Source organism: Mytilus galloprovincialis, chromosome 5 (genome assembly GCF_965363235.1).
Source record: "Mytilus galloprovincialis chromosome 5, xbMytGall1.hap1.1, whole genome shotgun sequence".
Taxonomy (NCBI): Eukaryota; Metazoa; Mollusca; class Bivalvia; order Mytilida; family Mytilidae; genus Mytilus; species Mytilus galloprovincialis.
Genome location: NC_134842.1, coordinates 45592344 through 45613037, shown reverse-complemented (window position 1 = coordinate 45613037; position 20694 = coordinate 45592344). Strand labels below are relative to the sequence as shown.

Genomic DNA, 20694 nt, shown 5'->3' with positions numbered 1-20694 from the left:
TGATTGCCAATGAGACAACTCTCCACAAGAGACTGAAATGACACAGAAATTAACAACTATAGTTCATTGTACGGTCTTCAACAATGAGCAAAGCCCATACCGCATAGTCAGCTATAAAGGTCTAAAACAAACGAGAAAAAATGAACGGCCTTATTTATATAAAAAAAAAATGAACGAAACACAAATATGTAACACAAAAAAAAAACAACCACTGAATTACAAGTTCCTGACTTGGGACAGGCACATACATGTACATACAGTATGTGGCAGGGTTAAACATGTTAGCGGGATTCCAATCCTCCCATAACCTGGGACAGTGGTATAACAGTACAACATAAGAACGAACATTACTATAAAAATCAGATGAAAAAGGCTCAACTCATCAGATGGACAAAAGTACAAGTGGACGTGGACGGGTATTGAAAATGTCGTGTTGTCAACATCAAATATGATGAACCTATATGTTTAGACTATTACAAGTGTGGACACAGATCAGTGTGGGTAGTACATTTTGTATAAGTGTAAATATAAATAAGAAGATGTGTGATATGTTGGTGCATCCAGATGTTTCGGATCATTTTCTAAGTTTTCTTGTATGGTTCTAAGTTTAAAGTTTTTAAACTTAATTCAATTGCTACAGTGAGAGCCAAGTTGAGTTTCAGATTACATTATAGTAGACAAGGCTCCAACTTGCCATAGTTTCATTCGTTCCGTATATGGTTACAATGTTTAGTACTGTTTTGGAAAAGGCAGATATTTGTTTCGATTTCCAGCATGATTTTGTACATGACTGTATATTATACTCTAATTGCATGATAACATCATATGGTTTTGATTTACGAGATGGTGAGTCTACTGGCATGGTTCATTGTGTAACGTTTTAAAACTTAATCCAATTGCTATAGTGAGAGCCAAACTGAGTTTCAGATTACATTATAGTAGACAAGGATCCAACTTGCCATAGTTTCATTGGTTCAATATATGACTATAATGTTCAGTACCGTTTTGGAAAAGGAAGATATTTGTATCAATTTCCAGCATGATTTTGTAAATTGTAGTTGCATGATAACATAATTTTGTTTTGCTTTACGAGATGGTTTTATATATTTAGATATACATGTATATGAGCTAGTCCCAACCCAAAAAGTAAAAAAAAAACAAAGCTCATATCGTCACAATGGTATCTCAGAAGTTGTATGTATATCTCATATGGTCACTCTCGTGGTAATTTCTTATACCATTTACCTATAGGCAACACACACTGCCAATTAGTATTAGATTACCTTGGTATCATTATTGGAAAACATATTTTTAGTAGGTAAAAGATATCTTTGTTTTTTTTTCACTAGGAGGCCTCAATAGAACGCGAACGACAGTCCCCAAAATTGTTGTGGTTAAAGAAATAGCAGAAGTAAACCATCTCCCCCTCTTTTCCGCATAACATACATGTCTGTATAACAAAACATTTAAATATTATCAATTTGTCTACTTTAAAAGTATTTGATGAAGAAATGAATTTATACATGTAACAAGCGATAGGAATGTTATTTTGAACTCGATGATTTCCGTGTATTCATCATGATTTTAGATCGGTTAAAAACCCCAAAACGAATGGAAATCTAGGTGACAGCGATACACCGGAATGCCCTCACGGTTATCAGCTGTAAAAATCACAGCAAACGATACATGCTCAATATATAATAATTAGTCAGTTGTACGTGTATATTAGTTTGGCTAGTCCCCGAATACATTTAGTTTCATTCGCTCCATAATAGTGCCTTCGTGATATTCTTTGTTAGTGTAGCGTTCTTGTAATGACGTTTCTGCTGGCTTCCAACTTGAGTTTGGTCTCAAAGAAAAAATTAATTTCTGCAAGGAGAAAAAAAGGTTTTAATTTCTGAGAGATATAATATACTGTGACGTTGCGCACGATATTGGTGTCACTTTGGAAATATGGGTTAGAAGGCGGGTTATTCAAATTCAAGCTCTTATCCTTTACAATAAATATCCATGTTATGCATATCATTCGAAAGGAAATAAACCACAGAAAACAATAACATAGATGATTTTGTGCTTTGTCTATTTTTTAATGAAAAACTTTGCTCATTTCGATGCCTATAACGCAGACATGGGGTCAATTACATTTGAAAGTAATTAATTACATTCAATTACAATTACAAAATCTTCAATTAAATTACACATTACATTTGACTTTTTTTACCAATGTAATTAATTACATTCCAATTACTTGGCAAATGTAATTAATTACTTCAATTACATTTGAAAGGAAATTTAAGATAAAACATTGAAAACATGCATTTATTCTATGATATGTACATAAGTATTATACATTGCTCTATAGTTATAACAATTAGACAGTGTTCAACTAGTATATACATTTTTGTATTGTGTCATATAACTTATTTAAGCATTTTCCCATTACATTTGACCATCATCAGCTTTTCAAATGTTCCATCAGCCAGTCTGCACCTTTCCGGCCTAAATGTTTTTCCAGCAGTGCTAAATAAGCGTTCAACTGGTGCAGATGTGGCTGGAATAGCTAAATATTGCACTGCTAACTTAGCTAGACGTGGTAAACGTTGACAGTTACTATGCCAATACAAAAGAGGGTCTTTTGACATATCAATACAATTATCTGACAAGTAATCATCCATTTCTGAACTTACAGAAATCCCTGAAGGGTTTCTTTTTCTTTCCACTGATGGGGCTGGCATGAAACTGAAAAGATCATCATTTTTTGCTCGCTTACATGGGGGAGAATTTTGATCACAAGGGGGCTCATATGATGTAGGGACTTGACTAAGTTTGTCCTTAACAACAGCTAAACACTGATCAATCTGTTCAGTTTCACACCATCTGGTCTTAAATCTTGGGTCTAAAAAGCTAGCAAGAATATATCCTTCATCCTCTACAAACTGAAACAATCATTCTTCAACAGAAGATTTCAATGATTTTATCATTTTACAATTATAGTCAACTGATATAAGTTTTAACTGGTGTTTTAATCCAAGTGTTACAGGAATTGGCAAGCTAGCAGTTACAGTTTTTTCACCTTGGACAAGGACTGTAGCTTTGTCAAAAGGTTCAAGTATAGTACATAATTCAGAAAGCAGTTTTCTCTCATAGGATGAAAGCTTAGTTTTACAGTCTATTTTGTCCAATTCTAATTCTGGCACATTCAAAACTGAGCAAATCATATGCAGTTGTGAATTCCATCTTGTAGCATTAGCAGCTTGCAATCTTTTATAATCTTCAAGGATTTCTGAAGCAATAATAGATTTCCTAACAAAACTGACAATATTTGATGCCTTTGTAATAACAGTTTTAAGGTGGGGTGAACAATCTTTCAGGCCATCCTTAACAACCAATTGTAAGGTGTGTGCAAAGCATCTTGAATGTTTGGGTAAGCAGTCGGATAAATGTAAATCATCAGACTGGTCATCTTCAATTTCTTTGTCTACATCATCAATTTCCTCATCAGAACTCTCATGATCTACCTTAAAGTCATCAAAGCCAGGAATTGAAAATGCTTTGACCATATTACTAGCATTGTCACTGACTATTGCAGCAATTTTAAAACCTATTTCAAATGAAGTAACAACTTCTTCATATTCACTCCTGATGGATTCTGCTGTGTGTCTACCTTTGAATCGTTTACAGCATATCATGACAGACTTCATAGCCCAGTCCAAAATAAAGTGGCCTGTGATTCCCAAAAATCCTCTCATTTGTCTACTAGACCAGAGATCAATGGTTAAACACACACTTTCAGCTCTTTTAAGAGTATTTACAAGGTTATTTTTTATTTCAACCGATTTTTCATGTAGAAGTTTCGAAGATAAATGCTTTCTGCTAGGCACTTGATACTTAGTGTCAGCTTTTTCCATCAAGTTTTTAAATTCTTCACTTTCGACAATAGAGAGTGGTAAAAGATCCCCAGCTATGAACATTATAAGAGCATTTGTCATTTCTAACTGTTTTGGATCAGACGGTGAATATTTTACACTTTTTTTTATGCATTGTGTCAATGTTGGTTGAATTTCTTTATTCTCAGAATGCAGAATGTACAAATCTCTGTGTTTTCTCTGAAAATTACAAAAGGCCTTATTTAATATCTTGAAAATATTAAATTGTTTTAATTTACCTATTGAAATTTTACATTTATTTAAATTTATTTGATTGTAAATGATACAAAAAAAGAGCACTATTTTTTATTTTTTGAAACGATTTTCATTTTTATCCCAGCTTATTCAAATTATTTATCTTAAATAAGTGATTTAGAAATCTGACTTCTTAAAACAAAAATAAACTTTAGTTTTAATCACAACTAATTAATTTAATAAACAAAATATTTTCCAAATTTAAATGTAAGCTATTAGAGGATATAAGATAAATGAAATCTGATTAGAAATGAAAAAGAAGCATTATGAATTTATTAATTTTTAAAATTCTTATATAGTATTACCTTCATATGTGTAACAAAGTTGGATGTAACTTTATAACTTCCACTAATGAGGGTGCCACAATGCATACATTTTCCTTTGAAAGTATTTCCATTTTGGAAGTCATCAGGAACAGTAAAATGTTCCAGTACACTCTTGGAGCTCATTTTTAAATCTGATAAAATGTTTTCTTTCAACATTCATATATATAGTGAACAAATTTTGCAAGTGAGATTTTGTCATATGCATTATCCCTTCAAGAATTTAAACATGTACCTATAGGCCCTAGGGGTATATTTATCTCTCTCTAATTAGCCTTATATCTGTTTAACATAACTGTTATAAAAACAGTCATTATATAGTTTGTAATAAAACAAATAGCCAGAGGTTATATTTATTGGTTATTTAAGTCCTTGAATAAAGTTAATTATGTTAAATCAATGTCTTAAAATATCTATCTAAATCTACTAATTAAGGTCAAGACAGTGACTTCCTAGTGGTTTCTTTTAAAATTATGGCATTTGTCTACATTTTTTTTATCATTCAATACAAAATGAAGAATCTACCATGGTTGTGTTAATACAGAAAGTATACTGTGAAGGCTTTTCTTTGTCAGCTTACAACATTTGTTAAGATTATTGCTTTTAATAATTTTTTGAGAAAACACAAGATTTAATCTTTTGATCCAAAATTTCAAATGTAATTGACTTGTAATTGAAAAGTAATTGTCAATTACAGGCAATTTTGGCTATGTAATTAATTACATTCAATTACATGTAATTGAAAAAATGCTCAATTACACATTACATTCAATTACATGATAAATTGTAATTAATTACAGTCAATTACAATTACATATTTCAATTACCCCATGTCTGCTATAACGTCATTTCAAGGGTGTCCCGCTGTTACAATTTTGTTTTATGTGAGTCTTTAAAATCCCAGTGCGGATTCATTAGTAAGTAGAATGGTTAAAAATTTTGCAATTGTTTTTTATACATTTAACTTAAAATGAAGTAACCGACGGTTTTAACTTTAAGAGAAGGAAGATCGTCAAAAGAGTTTAAATAAAAAAAGAGAAAAAATGTCCCAATTAGCTGCTCAACCCGTAATTTTTTTTTCTGTCTTCACTTTCATAAGATATAACGGACGAAAATGGATTTTAATAATATCAGAAAAATTATACATGTCCCGAAGAAGCTATCTGAAGTCATCATTAAGTAACTGCGGTCTTATTTTAAAAACATCGTCATTTTTCCCGTGTCCAATAAAATGTCCCGATGGACAAAATAACATAAAGAATAATTCAGAGGCTTTTTATCAAACGAAATTCTACTATATCTCAATTTTTTAACACCTGTTAACTGATATGAATGGAAAATACATTTAATTTCCTTCAAAAAGATATGATATGTACTTTTGTTTGATTTGCAGTTAGAAAATCCGAAACGATTTAAGATGTCCAATGAAATGTCCCCGTAACCGTAATTTGACGTTCGCGTTATAATAACGTTAAACTGTATATGAATTTTCTTGCATATTTGGCATAACATAATTTCATGATATGGTCTGATCTATATAAAATAAAGTTCTCGTTTAATATGCATAAAAATACAGATCTGCATTAATTCATGCATATAAGATGTCGAAATATTTAACTCGGATATTTCATAAAGACAAGGCCCCGGAGGTATAACAAAGAGATAACTTACTCATAACCACACTCTCACTTTATAAAAGCAAGATACATTGAAAAAGAAATGCGATCAAAAGTGAGATCTTCTTAATTATCATCCTAAGCCAGATAGTATCTGTAATTCCTAGCGTTGCTATTAAAAGATTCGAAGCTATACACATGAATGAAAATTCTCCCAAAACATTTATGAGAAAAAGTACACCTTAGTCGTAAACATTTCAGTAAAACGTGCAATCATTTTTTTTTTGTCGCATCGACTCATTTAACAAAACGTTTTATCAGAGAAATACTTGTATGTCATAAACATTTCAGTATAGCTAATGATCATTTTTTATCTACTGTGAGTAGAACAATTCCTAGTCATCTACCTACCAATATGTGTTTGAAAACTAAGGTTATTATATTTAGAAGTAGTGTGGCAGAATGAAGATTATTTTCTCGAATCTCCAACAGAATTGCCTGGTACATAGGCATGTGATGAAACTAGTATATTGAAATGGAAACTTTTCTTTTACCATAATTGAGAAAGAACGAAAGAGAGAGAGTAAGAGAGTAGTTGTCCGACATATATGATGGATGGCACACAAACATGTAGCAGATAACTCCAAGGTATTAATTTACAGACACTCCCAACTCATTCTAGAAAAAAAATCAACCAATCAATCTGCGGTGTAAAGTAGATTTTTTTTTTATCTTCGCAAAACGCCACATAGCTTGAATTTTAATTTTTACATGGCGATGACCGTGAGGGCATTCCGATGTATTGTTGTCATAGAGATTTGACTTTCGTTTTTGACTGGTAACCGATCGTATAAATACGCGGATATCATCGAGTGCAAAATAACATTTCTTATCGCTTGTTATAAATTCACTTCTTCAATGAATACTCATAAGAACAGAAATTTATAATACGCAAATATTATGTCGTTACAAATATTTATATGCATTAAAAAATGCACACGTACAGAAAAATTGTGTTAACGCATGCGGAAGAATATCACAAGAAAGTTTTTTTGGGAAAATATGAATGTCTTCTCAAATCCAATCTATTGGAAAAATCGAATTGTTATAGAAGAGTGTCCACCATGCACTTGTACTGCACTTGTATTAGAATCGTAGAATAGAATGATATACAATTGGATGAAAATTATACATACATGTAACTGCTATATACAATTATAAATATAACATATAACAACAAACAAAAGTATACGTATTTGTATCACCACAATATAATAGATATTAAAGCAGTGAAGTTGAATTCCTTGTCATTTATTCATGATCCACGCACGAACTTGTCTCAGAAAAAATATATCTCTGTACATAAACCTCAGTTTTACGGTATAGAAATGTGATTTTTTTTCTGAGACAAGTGCTTGTGACCATCCACAAGAACTTGCGGTCATCCGAGGTTCAGTACTTCAGTACTTTGATTATACTTTTAAAACAATGTAAATACGAAACCAAAAAGATTGAAACCGAAAACATAAAAATAATCAGATGAATGTCAAAGAAGATTTTGTGTAAACCGTTACTCAGTTATATGTTGAAAATGGAAGCGCGGAACCAAAAATATTGTATAGTATAAAAAATGCATGAAATGCATTCCTGACAATCCGTAGTTGTTCGCTTGAGAAAAAACTGAACTATGCAAACATGCACGTATAGCAGTTACTTAAAAATATCACATCTAGTAAAAAAAAATAGTTGTATTATTCAAAATCGGATTCCGAACTGCTGGTAATCTGTGATGTAGGTATTGGTCTGTGTAAAAGTTTTCCATACTTTGCCAAATTCTAATATTTAAAAAAAAAAAAAAATATTGATTGCCGACCCTTTTTTGAAGCTTGAGTTTGTGAAAAAATATCAGATGAAAGGATAGCTTGCAAAATATGTTTCCGAAAGCAAAAACAATACAATACAGAATCACGGTTCTCATTTTCACAATAAAGTAGAAGATGTGGCCGTATAAAACCAATTAATAATTTCTATATGCAAACAACAATGAGCAAAACCCTTACCTTAAAGTCAGCTATGAAAAGCCCCGAAATGACAAATGTAAAACAGTTCAAACGAGAAAACTAACGGCCTGATTTATGTGCAAAATGTGTAAATTCCTACATAACATGAATTTTCTTAATTATTTCCCTGGTAAAACAATCCTAATTTTAAAAAAATTAATCAATGAAAACGTTTTCTTTTAAAAAAAATAATTTAGACCCCGACCAACTTTAAATTATTGAAAGTTGACAACGGCAGCATAAGAGCACGTATTTTTTTAAAACATAATGCACATTTATAAAGTTTTTGTTAGAGATTTTTTAAATAATGATATAGTTAACATTTTCCATAAAATCGGGATTGATGTTAAGATTGTGGACTTACTTATACGTTAAAATAAATAATATGAATTATGATGTAATTATAAGTCACTGTTTAAGAAAAATTAAATAAAACCAACTAAAACCAAATTCTTGGACTTTTATATTAACTTTAGTATGACGTCGCGCAAGATACTGGTGACAATTTGAAGGTGATTCGAGAAAAATCGGCGAAAAGGCTAACTGTCCGTTTAGGACGCAACAATTTGCAGAATCGCTAAATAATTTTCGTTACCCAATCTAATGGCAACAAAATATCTGTTTTTCATGATATTTTTTTCACGAATAGGTTTCGATTTGAAGCGCTAAATTTTATGAAATAGGCAATTTTGCCGTGTAATGCGTAACATTGAACATTGAGATCTCCAAACATTTTTGAGAATGAAATATGGATTGAGTAGCCAAAGGTAGTTCTCATTTGGAAGGAATTAAGAACCATATGTAAAGTTTTGAATTACATAATTTTACTTACATATATGACGTCATACATGTAGAAAAATGACGTCATAGCAACTTTTTGATCTTGTAATGGTGACAAATAATCTAGACTCCAACTGCAAACTTTGAAGATCAAATTCATATACTGAAGGTAATTTTAAAAGGATATCGTTTATATTTATAATTTATAAATTACAAACATTTCTGTTTAAATTGGTACCAAACTTTTTGAGTTTACTTGTTTTTAAAAAAAACTATTGAAAAAATTTAAAATCAGAAAAAATGTCCCGTATCATCTGAAATCCAAACAAATATTCCATTTTGACGATTTCGGGATCTACGATGTATCGCGATTAAATCAGAAGAAAAATACTGATACAGATTTCAAAAATTACAACAAATACTGAACATGATAATATAAATACTGGCTGTTTTTATATTTTATCCTTTTCGCAAATAAAGAAAAGAAAAATCAGAAAAAATGTCCAATGAGACAAAAAACGTCGAAAAATAATGAAACGTCATATTTCACACAGAGTCAATACGCAAAAGAAATTATAAGAAGAACTTGTAAAGAATCGATCTCCAAACATGAAACGATATGGGCATGTTTTTGCCTTAAGGAGCTTCCATTTGATTTTTAAGGGGGGGGGGGGGGGGGCTAGAATGAAATTTGAAAAAGAGGGAGGACAGGGGTTTTGAGTGTAAAAAAAAGGCAGACAGGAGTTTCGAGTAAAAAAATAATGAATAAGAATGGAAACGGGGAATATGTCAAAGAGATAACAACCCGACCAAAACGTAGAAAACAGCTCAAGGCCACCAATTGGTCTTCAACATGCGAGAAATCCCGCACCCAGGGGAGGTCTTGAGTAGGCCCCGAAATCCTAATGTATACTAGATCAAGAAAATGGACGCCACTCTTCACTTCGAAACACAGAGATGAACTAAAAGTAAAAAAATATAAAAGACTAACAAAAGCTATAGGTACCTGACTTAGGACAGGCGCGAACTGCGGTGGGGTTAAAAGGGCAGGATGAGCAGTTGGCAAACAAACCCAGGATAAACTTGTAAAAAAAGGCAGGACCAAATATAGTGAAAATAAAAAGGCAGGACCGAGATAACAACTAAAAAAAAATGCCGGACAAAATTTTTCATCCTAGCACCCCCCCCCCCCCCCCATTAAAATCAAATGGTTGCTCCCTTAATGAAATAAAAATATTATTCTATATTAAAATTCGTAAAAAATGATTTGACTTTAGGAAGTTCTGGAACAATCTAAAAGAAGAGTTACCATATTAGATAATTTTCGTAGACAAAACAAGAGGCACCAATCCCTTCAAACAACCGAAATGATCTCTGGTGTTTCAGGAGAATGATTAGTTCCAAAAAAATAAAACACGAGACAAAAAAGACTCATATTTAATTATTGAATGTATTTATAAACCAACAATCAATTAAAATAATCGGACTTAAAAAAATCAGACCAAAATTTTGTGTACATTCAAATATAAATATGCTTTCAGAAATATGAATAACAGAAAAAAAAGTAAACTTTCGGCTAAGGAAATACTTATTAGGAACAGAGAACGAAAAAGGCTTCAGAAAAATGAAACGAGTAGAAAATCTTATGGAAAGTTGTACAAGAATAAAGAGAGCGAGACAAAAACATATAGTCAAACGATTAATGCAAGAAAAAAGAGAGAACAAAGGGAGAAATCTAAGAAAATAAATGAAAGAAAACTGAAAAATAAAATGAATGTCCGTAAACACAGAGGTAAAAAAAATGTAGAACTTTCATCAATGTCACTTGTTGTACCAGAAGGTTCAAATGTTTTCAAAAACAGAATGGAAAAGGCCAGAGCCCTAAGAAAATTTAAAGAAGGTTTACCAAAATCTCCATCTAAACGATGCGCAGTTATATCGACTTATTTGGCCCGCAGATCCCCTCGATCGCCAACAATAGCTAATCTGAAACATTCAGTTTCGCCAGTTGAAATGGCCGTCGTTGCAGATATTCAAGAAATAATAAAATCTACAAAATTAAAGCGATCTAAGAATGCACGTTCGGTAATGAATTCTGTTACTGCATCAATCAGCGGGGAAAATTTAGCAAACTCGAGAGGTAAAATTAAACTGTGTAAAAATTTAGGTTTGCCAGCAAGAAGGGTTGCTGGAGGCCAGCGTATTAGGTCTAGAATTCTTAAAAGTGAATCGTCTGCATGGGCTCTTACGCAACAGAAAACAAGAAAAGATTCCATTTCAGAAGAAACAAAGAAAACAGTTTATAACTTTTGGCTCTCTGATGGCATATCACACCCGACCGGCAACAAATCCGATTTCAAAAGAGAACGATTGGGACCAAACTTATATACTTCGCATATGACACACGTGCTGGAAAAAACACAAACTGATGCGTATTTAGATTTTGTCGCCAAATATCCGGAAATTAAAATTGGACAAAGAGCATTTGAGAAACTTCGACCGTTTTTCGTAAGACCTGCATCTGAAAAAGATAGAAATACATGCTGTTGTAGATATCACGTGGAAGCAAACCTTGTTTTCAAAGCATGTATGAAGTTCAGAAAATCGTGTGACAGGGAAACCGATTCGCAAGAAAGTGACTATCCCGTATTTGAGAAAATGTCAGACCTTATACATATTACGCTATGTCCAAAAGTAAATGGATTTTATAGAAAAAATTGTCTTGACCGAAAATGTAGCCTTTGCGGAGTTGGTAATTTCAAACTTTCACCCAACGAATCACAGTCGTCTTCAACTGTTGAATGGCAAAAATATGAATATATAACTGAAAAATCGAAGGGTAAAAATGTAAGGCGCCGACTGACCCTGATAAAAAAGAAAACTAGCGTAAACGAAATGTTTCTCAATTTAAAAAAGCTTCTCGAAACTTTCCCCGCTCACCAGCACCGATCAAACTGGCAAAGCAATCAACTTAAAAGTCTTGTTCAGAACTTGCCAGTCAATCATTGCATATGCATCCACGATTATTCGGAAAATTATCGCTGTGTCGAAAAAGAAGAAATCCAATCCAATTACTTCCAAAGAACTGAATGCAGCATTCATGTAACCGTCATGCACCGACACGCCATTTTAGAATACGATGGTGTAGACAGTACAGAAGAATTTCCGGAAATAATTACGGAACATTTTTTCGTAATTTCCCCGGACCTGCAACATGATAATGATTTTACAAAATATGTCCAAAAGAAAGTTAAGGAATATTTAGATTCAATATCATACACAGTTGATCATATGCATGAATTCACAGACGGTTGTTCTAGCCAATATAAATCGCGGCACTGTTTAGGAAGTTTATCTACTGCCATCCCTGATTTCGGATATAAAACATTCCATAGAAATTTCTTTGAAACAAGCCATGCAAAAGGGCCTCAAGATGCCGCGGGGGGATTTATAAAAAGACAGGCGGACATATCTGTTCTACGTGGCAATACAGTGATTCAGAATGCGAAGGATTTATTTACGTTCTGCGAAAGTAGCCTTAAAAAGCCAAGAAGTGCATTATTTAAAAGAAGGGTATTTCGATATGTGGACTCAATTGATAGACACAATTCCAAAATATTTAAGCCGATCCAGCAAAATAGACAAATACATCATGTTTTTACTAGTACATGTAATGAAATCATTGTTTCCGATCTCTCTTGTTACACGTGCGATCAATGCATTTTGGGGAATTATCTTAACTGTTTAAATGTAGAAAATACCGGGGTAAAGAAAACTATTAAGCCACGCGAAATAACACAAACTTCTAACGAAGAAGAAGTAGCACAAGACACTGACATTCTTTCAGAAGACATATCAGATTTGGTATCCATAAACTCTGTTGTGGCTGTCAAAACCGACGATGATAACTTTGACTATCATTTAATGAAAATTTCCAAAGGTTCACACGTATTGAATTCAGCAGAGAGTGACAGCTGGGGTGCTACATATCCCCCTGGATTCGAGGTTTTCCGGGGTCATTATTATGACAAAATCAGTGACAATGATCCGTTAAAATATAAACTTTTAAAGACAAAGACTGCTTTGGTACCGACGAAATCTCTGCTATACATACTTGCTGATGTAGATGCCTCTTATCGTATAACTATTTCAGAGGACACCCATCTAGACATTCTTTCTGTATTGGACAATTTGGATTGAAATAAGAATTAAATTATAAAACATCATGCACTGTTGTTTAGCCACTCATAAAATATTTTAGTAGACCTTTCCGATTCAAATGAAATGATTCAACGTGGCTCTGCTTATAATTAAAAAATATAAAATATATATATATATATATATATATATATATATATATATATATATATATATATATATATAAGTACGTCTGAGTCAGTGACAACCCTACAACAGATGTATCCATCGGATCGCCATCAATGATGGTGATACATGGCTGTGTACATAATGTATATACAACTCGTCTAAACATAATGTTTAGACGAGTTGTATATATATATATATATATATATACATTTTTCGTTAAATAAAATATACATGAATACTAGAACACACCCGTGATATCGCGGGTCCGTGACTGAATTAAAGTATATAACTATGCGCAAACCTTATTTTAGTATTATTTTTTATCTGATAAAGTCGTACCGATTATAAGATACAGTTTTCTCTGCTTTCAAATCTTTCTGTTTGAACCCGTCGAACTGGAATTTATCAAATATTGGTAATATTAATTATTTGGATAACAAAAGGTCCTGGAATGGAGTATTTTTTAATCAACAGCATTGTCCTATGTTAGTTATAAATAAAGTTGAATTCTTTGATTCACTGCTTTATGTCATGCCCGCTAACAAATTGAAAAAGGTTCCTACATACACCTTATCTTTAGTCCAGATTTTTAGTATTCGTATTGTTATCTTAGAAAGTCTTACTGATTAAAATACTACAATAGGTAACAATTTGACAATGATTGAATTTAGTAGTGTCAACCCTGTGATTATGATCCGTGTATATAGCATAATCCTAAATACACCGTTTGGTGGTGCACCTGTTAGATGCGGAACGTACAGATAAGGTAATAGGTAACAGGTGAATATACTTTTGGTATCGGTATCGGACTCGACCCGGAACTTCTTAATTATTGGCAATATTAATTACGTGGAAAACAAAAGGGCCTGGAGTGGTGTAATTTTTAATCTACACCTTTGTACTATATTAGTTATATATAAAGCTGAATTCTTTGATTCGTCGTTTTTACGTGATGACGGCTGACAAATTGGACCTCGTAATTTTAGTATTATAGATCTTTACTGAAAAAAAATATTCCCATGAAAAAAAACCTGAATGAATCAATGCTTACACATTAGAAATCACATTAGAAAAACGTTACGTAAAAAACAAGAAAATAAGACGGCTTTTTGCTATATTTCCGACGTTACGTTATTATCACCAGTATTTTGCGCGACGTCTATACAGTATAATAGTCCCAGGATTAAAGTATTGATAAAATAAGATTATGAAAAAATAGCTTGCAAAAAACTACCTACATCTTTCACATAATCAAAGACAAATCAAGAAGCATTTGAATATTAATTGAGGGAGCGAAATTACCAAATTACAACAAACATATATAAACGTGTAATTGGGGGGGGGGGGGGGGGGGGGGAACAGAAACAAGAAACGAAATATTTACAATTTCACTAGCAAAGATAGGGGACGTCTTCTGGCAGAGAGAGCATTGCTTAATTTTAAGAAATAGAAGAAACTGATTGTTGAAGGCCGTACAGTGACCTATAGTTGTTAATTTCTGTGTCATTTTGATCTCTTGTGGAGAATTGTCTCATTGACAATCATACCACATCGTCTTTTTATATATTTAAATCATTTTACAAGACATCAAATTGTCATTTTGTGCTATTGTTGCAGACAATTCTTCGCAAATTAAAAATAGTTCATGTATCAGTATCTAAAATTTTGTTTTAATTCAATGGAATTTTGCATTTGCACCGGCTTGAAAAAATAAAACCACATAAAGAGGTAACTTCGAACATCTCTTTACTTTAAGCGGCATTTTCACATGAGTAGAATATAAGGTCAACGTTTGAAACTTTCCGTGGAACAACGTCAAAGTCATCGTTTTATTAGGAACGTCGTGTAACGCTGAGTGGCACCAATACCGTGCGTAACGTCTGTATATATTAAATAAGTAGTTTATTGTTGTCAATATAATTAGTTATAGGTATTACGATGCTCACGATATATAATGAGTTCTACATGACTGAATGTTGCAACGTACGATACGTGTCAAAGTCCTTTGGAAAGTAATCTTCGCAACAACCATCTATGTGCCGATTTGAATTATAAACTGAAAATTTTCATTACTCAGAAAACGAATACTAGTAGTATACTTGTCATTTGGTACAATTGCAGAGACTATATTTGTTCGTGACTTCATTTGCACTACTCAGAAAGCTAAACAAAGATGTAAAATGCCAGCTTAAGCCCTTATAAGAATAGAATTGCAGAGACTATATTTGTTCGTGACTTCATTTGCACTACTCAGAAAGCTAAACAAGATGTAAAATGCCAGCTTAAGCCCTTTTAATCGAATTTCGTAATCAGCATTTTTGTAACGGTAGTTTCAGGTCGAATAGTATTGGCAGATTGTGACTGTCATTTACCCAGACACATCAAATAAGCTCCCCAATTCACGTTAGGGATTGAGCGAAAATTGTCACACATTAAACTGACAATACAATCAGACAAAAGTGTATGTATCCATGTCAGTTCCTGTTTGCGCTATTTTTCTAATCGAAAATGCCGAGAAAAATAAATCGCACAAAAAAATAGTTCGTTTAAAGTCCTTTTTTTAATCTTTTCAAATAAGAACAAGATGGTGTCCCAAGTACACGGATGCCCCATCCGCACAATCATTTTCTTTGTTTAGTGGACCGTGAAAATTGGATAAGATCTCTAATTTGGCATTAGCATTAGAAATATCAGATGGAGGAAACATGTTTACTAATTTTAAAGCTGATCGGACTTCAACTTCATCAAAAACTAACTCATCAAAAACTAACTCGACCAAAATTTTTGACCAAAACTTTAACCTGAAACGGAACGGACGGACACACAGACCAGAAAACATAATGCCCATGAATGGAGCAAAAAAGGTACTAGTCTTACCTCCTTAAAGGTGTGACCCGGAGCCTTCTTTATAGACCGGATAGCGAAAACTGGAATAGGTATCAACGGTATCAATGATAATATGAATCCAAAAGCAATGGCGACATTCGGATACTCGTAATCACCATGTGTTGGAGCCTTGTAACTCACCATTCCACTGATAAAAATTGTCTGCAAAGATCATACATTAAATGTATTTGATTGTGTTGGTTTATCTATTCTTTAACAAAAACAAATAACAAACTTCACTTTCAATCAGTGTATAAACTCTTTCAAATACTACAAGAAATAGAAATAGCATTCTCCCATACATGTATCTAGCGCCCCAAATTGTCACTGGGCAAACTTAATCTTACCCCATTCCTAAGTTTAAAGACTTATAACTCCTTCAAAAGTCAAATCGATAAAACTTTCTTTTGAATGTGCAAGTCTTCGTATGTCCTTTAATATTATGTTTTGTAATAATTCGTTGTGAGGTTTCAAATAAATGACAAACTGCTGCAGTAGTATATTTAGGTCAACATTCTACTCTAACCTCGAACTCTACCAAATACATTGAGTAATGATCCTTATTATATACAACGTTTAAAATTCTGCTTTGTGGTTTAAATGTCAATATAACATATCAATACTATGTTGCAATAATTTAATTTTGGATGTAACGCGTCTTCTGATTGGCTGACGTTATTTTGTTATGAGCCCATAGACATAATTTAGTCATGTGACCGTGACGTCATCAATGTTTTTTTTATGGTTTTCTACGGTTTCAAATGGAATTTAGAATTAAATTATAAGAAATGACTGTAATATTTTTTCTGTCTATTCGAAATAACTTTAAAAATGTGGTGCACACTGTTAAATAACCCGCTACGCGCGTTATTCAGTGTGCACCACATTTTTTATGTTATTTCGAATAGACATAAAAAAAAATTACAGTCATTCCTTAAATCTCTGTATTTGATTTCTTACTTATATTAGGACATTCATGACATGTAGGACAGACACAAGGAATATATGAACAAGTGTTAGGTATAATAGATTTAATAGGTGACCCCCAGTTTTTGGTTGGGTTTGAGTAACTGTTGCTCACTCTGGTTTTCTATTTTGTGTTTTGTGTGCTGTTGTTAAATTTTTTTAAATCTATTTCTTCACAAGAATTTGTCGTCAAAAAATTAAAAAAAATATTCGCCTATTAACTTATTTTAAAGCGAGTTTGACCTGTGAATGTTTATCTCTGTTTCTATAGTTTGACGTAGATAGTTCGGGTGCATAAAACAATTTTTGCGCTCATTTTTGCTTGATAGCACGCAAATAGATACATGTAAATATGTATTATAGTCTTACCAGAAGTAGTAAAGGTGCAATAAAACAAATACATATCCTGAAATATACCGGAATTCCTTGTCCATTCATCATCTCAAAATCTTTTGAAACTTTATTTATACCTAGAAAAAGAATAATTTGATTATAAATGATATTTACTTTATGTATTTATAGAGTAATTTATACAGGGGAGATTGTTTAAGGTTTATTTATTTTTTTCGGAATCTCTAAAGGGTTTACATTTTGGTATATGTGAGTAAACAATAACTCGAAAAAAAAGGAAAATTGGGGGCCGTTTCAGCCTTTTCATTTAGAGTATTTCATGAGAAAAATTTATTAAGCTACACAAGAGAAAGAGACTAAATCCATATACGTTTATTACTATTTTTTTTTTAAACTGAGGGCATTGTAGATGGAAGTGTTTTTAGCTTAAAAAGGGGATGGGGGCGCTAGAAAGAAAAATTGTGTTCTGCGTTATTTTTAGTTGTAATCTCTATCCCGCCATTCTTTATTTTTCATTATATTCGGTGATGCATTTTTTTATAAGTTTATCCTGTCTTTTATTTTTTGCAATGTTGCTCATCCTGCCTTTTACATTTCATCCAAGCCCCTTTCCTTTGTTTTGCTTGTTGAATATGAATCAATTTGTACCTAATAAACAATGTATACATTTATTTTAAACAGAATACTAGTTTAATGAGGATGTCCATCTTATAAAAAAATTTATACCAATAATATTTTCAAAATCTTGGTTATATTCATCTCTAAAAATACAAAGCACTTTTTTGTGAGTAGCCAACAACAAACTCATGAAGTCGCGATAAAGTGAAAATTTATCTGGTGTGAAATAAATTGAAGGCAAATTAACCTTTGTATACTAACGTCCTATACCTTATCTGGAAATGTTAAGAAAATATTTACCATAAATCCATCCAAACACGATGCACTCGATCATTCCGATAAATGGAAGAGAAAAGGAACAGTACCAGTCCATTATTTGAAATAAGTAGATCCCTGACTTAGAAAATAAACAAAATTATGACCGACAATTAAATGTCTTTCATTTGATTCCCATATCCTGACCTTTAGAGGTCTTTTTGTTTATATGGAGGCACTGTCTCATTGACACAAACCACACATTCTCTACTCATTTCAAATATACAACTTATTTTTAAATATGTAAATATGTAAATATGTAAAACAATCTATTTTTTTCGCGACAAGTCGAAAACAATTTTTTCTTTTAATTTTAGCATTACATATAGTGGCAGCTGAGGGTGAAACAAACATTTTTTTTTTTCTCAGAATCAAAAACAAATTATTTTTTTCTCCAAAAACTGGAAACAAACTTTTTTTTCCAAAAAAAACCATAGCCCCCCCCCCCCCCCCCCCCCCCCGAAAATCAAATGGTTGCTGCCTAAGTGCCTTCTGTTCGATCAGATCATTCATGTTTTAATTAAATTTCTTCGGTTTTTAACTATTTGTGCTCGAGATGACATACATTACATGGACGAATTGCGCTTCAAGTGCATTACATTTGTACGGTGTAAATTATTAATGTCGGTATAGATTAAAATGTTTATCTTGTACTAATTTGCTTCATATACATGTATGTAGTCTCATCGTTTTAAACATGTTTTTTTCTTTGAATTTTCAATCTATATTGTCAAAATATGAAAGTATTAAACTCATATACTAGAATTAAAATTGTGTACGCAAGACTCACCAATGACGCTCTAAATAAAAAAGTTAAAAAAGACAATAAAAAGAACGGAACTGAAGAGCATATTTGAGTTAATGCATACCTGGAAGCAGAAAATAATTCCAGACAAGGCAAAGAAACCACACAACACAATGACCACAACTGTTCTTTTCCTCATCAAAGAAGGCCATATATCAATAGCTGCTATTACAATGCACTCAAAACTACCAAACTGAAAAAAAGAGTAAATATTCAACTTATCTTGCAGATTGTACAAGTGGTCAATAGTCTTTGATGTACATTGTAGATATGTTAAACTTTACTTCTCCTAACCAAAAATCCATAATATAATACTAATCCGACATACCACTTTGACATTTGTGCGAGACTCGTGGAATTTTAGGCAATCAGGCATATTATTTTATAAATCGTTAAATCAAAATGCAATTTCTCAATTATTTGATAATTCCACTTATGTAATACTTACTCTTGAATCAAGGGCTAAACTTAGCAACATGATAAAGAATAAAATAGTCCAGATGTTTTGTCCTGGAAGATGTGCTAAGGCCTCTGGATACGCAACAAAACCGAGTCCAGGACCTAATAAAATAGTGTATGTAATTAAAAACCTTGTTAAAGTAAATTTATTCCTGACTTAGGACAGGTGCAAACATTTGCAGCAGAATTAAACGTTCTAATGGTACTAAACCTTCTCCCTTTTTCTGACACAATAGCATAACATCACAACATAGAAAAACACACGATAAAATATTAATTGGAAGGCTTTAATTTAAGTCAACTCAATCAAAAAAACGTAAATTATAGGAAGATGGGGTGTTAGTGTCAATGAGACAACTCTCCATCCAAATAACAATTTATAAAAGTAAACTATTATAATAGGTTACGCCATTTACAAGCATTATTTGTAAATGACTATTTTTATCGTTTTCATAATATCTTCCTTTTTTTTTTATTAATTATACCGGAGTGAAGTGTTTTTCTTTTACTGATTTTTATTTGCCTTTTGTATAATTCCTTTCAATTGCCTATTTCATGTATTTAAGACCATATCTGTTGGCCCAAACATGATTGATGGTTATTCCTCAAATTACTAACGACCATAGACCAGCTGTAGATTACGCAACTTTAGACACATTACCACAGCCTCCAAATTGCAAATATTAGAAAAAAAACCTTAAGTTTCAAATTGAATACCAACACGACAGTGCCGTGTGGAGAGTTTGATTTAACATTATGGCAATGTAATATCATGTTGACAAAATATGGTCAGTAATTTATAAAAACTACTTAAATCGAAACATTAAATATAATATTAAATAAATTCTCATAAGCAAGATAACAATTTTACATTGAATCACGTCTATTTGATTCGGCACTGTCATGCTGAATGTTTATATGACATGAAGTACAGGAAAAAAATAACGGTCAATAAAAGGACTATAACTAGAATAAATACATATCTATCTAATTGAGTTCCATCAAACG

At 32.3% G+C, this 20694-nt stretch overlaps 1 long non-coding RNA gene across 1 annotated transcript; it reads right to left on the bottom strand.

The window, feature by feature from the left end:
- Nucleotides 1-1616: 1616 nt before the first annotated feature.
- On the bottom strand, nucleotides 1617-19790 carry LOC143075912 (uncharacterized). Its single transcript, XR_012978459.1, has 6 exons — nucleotides 19676-19790; nucleotides 19292-19420; nucleotides 18408-18504; nucleotides 17508-17608; nucleotides 16164-16334; nucleotides 1617-1869 (listed from the first exon to the last, which is right to left on the bottom strand). It is a non-coding gene; the product is annotated as an uncharacterized LOC143075912 (long non-coding RNA).
- Between the last annotated feature and the right edge of the window lie 904 nt (nucleotides 19791-20694).